Here is a 1,540-nt window from a genome sequence, read left to right as displayed (position 1 = left end):
GAGATGAAGAAGGACGACGAGGAGGAGGGAGAGGAAGAGGAGGAAGAGTAGGAGGTGGAGGAGGAGGAGGAGGAGGAGGAGGAGCGGGGTGATGAAGGAGGACGAGGAGGAGGAGGAGGAGGGAGGAGGTGAAGGAGGGAGGAGAAGGAGGAGGAAAAGGAGGAGGAGAGGAAGAGGAGGAAGGAGGAAGAGGAGGAGGAAGAGGAGGAGGAAGAGGAGGAGGAGGAGGAGGAGGAGGAAGAGGAGGAAGAGGAGGAGGAGGCGGAGGAGGAGGAAGAGGAGGAGGAGGAAGAGGAGGAGGAGGAGGAGGAGGAAGAAGAAGAAGAAGAGGAGGAAGAAGAGGAGGAATAGGTCTCCCCCAGGGGCTCTGGGAGTCCCTGGCGAGAAAAGTGGTGAGCTCGGGCCATAAAAGGTGGGGCCTGATGACCCAGAAGCAGCGGTTCGACAGGTGGCCCCACAGGGGGCGGGATGGGCTGCGATCGGGGCCCCCTCGTGACGTGGCGACGACGTGGGGGCCCCCTTTTTGTGTCCAGAGATGACTGGACTGTCAGGAGACGTAATGGTCCTCTGGTCTGTTATCGGTGCCTTTAGCACGGGGAGCCCTACAGCCCTTCAGACGAAGAGAATCGTCTGTTCCTCAAAGGAATGAAATTTAGACATTCTTACTTGACCGTCTCGCTGAGTTTCAGGACGTTTGTGTTTATTCTGGCTGTCGTCTTTCAGATTTTATTCAGTTGAAAAAAATCCCTCAGAACTTGTTACAATTACCGCTTTTGTCCCGCATTCTCATTTGTGCATCTCCTATACTTATACATTGCTCTTGGGGAACTCTAAATAAAATCGTCGTGTATTCACGAACTCCCAATAGGATTCGGATCGTGCACTCCACCCCGACCCCTTTTTGTACCCCCCACTACCCCCGAAGAGGTTGATGGCTCGAGTTTAGGCACTGCCATGGTTGTGAACGAAACAGAGCCTATGTCCTCGATGGCGTGAATTTGTTTCTCTCTCTCTCTCCCTCCCTCTCTCTCTCTCTCTCTCTCTCTGTCTGTCTCTCTTTCTCTCTCTCTGACACAGACACACATACGCACAGATGAAATAGATTTTGATGAGGTTGGGCGGTCTGACACTAGCGTGTCTTTCTTGGTTCCTTGTGGTCGGCGGCGGCTGAGCGCTCTTCGACAGAAGCACGTGCCAAACCCCCGCCGCTCTGTTTAGCTTCGCGCTCGGAGACCTCACCCAGCGGGAGGGTCGGGGCCCCCTTCAACCAAACTAACTGGTTTAAAACTAACCCAGTTTGTCTTTATAACCTTGTGGTGCACACACACACACACACACACACACACACACACACACACACACACACACACACACACACACACACACACACACACACACACACACACACACACGACTCGGTGGCGCAGTTGGTAGAGCGATGAACTACTAGCATGGTGGTGCGCGTAGTGCTTGGTTCGAATCCTGCCCAGGGCCGAAATTATTTCGATACAGCTGCACTTCGGGTCGTTACTCTGACTCT

The sequence above is a fragment of the Oratosquilla oratoria genome, chromosome 40 (assembly GCF_046742065.1).
Source record: "Oratosquilla oratoria isolate Oo_2021 chromosome 40, ASM4674206v1, whole genome shotgun sequence".
Lineage (NCBI taxonomy): Eukaryota > Metazoa > Arthropoda > Malacostraca > Stomatopoda > Squillidae > Oratosquilla > Oratosquilla oratoria.
The sequence above is the reverse complement of the archived record's forward strand: the minus strand, read 5'-3'. Positions refer to the sequence as shown.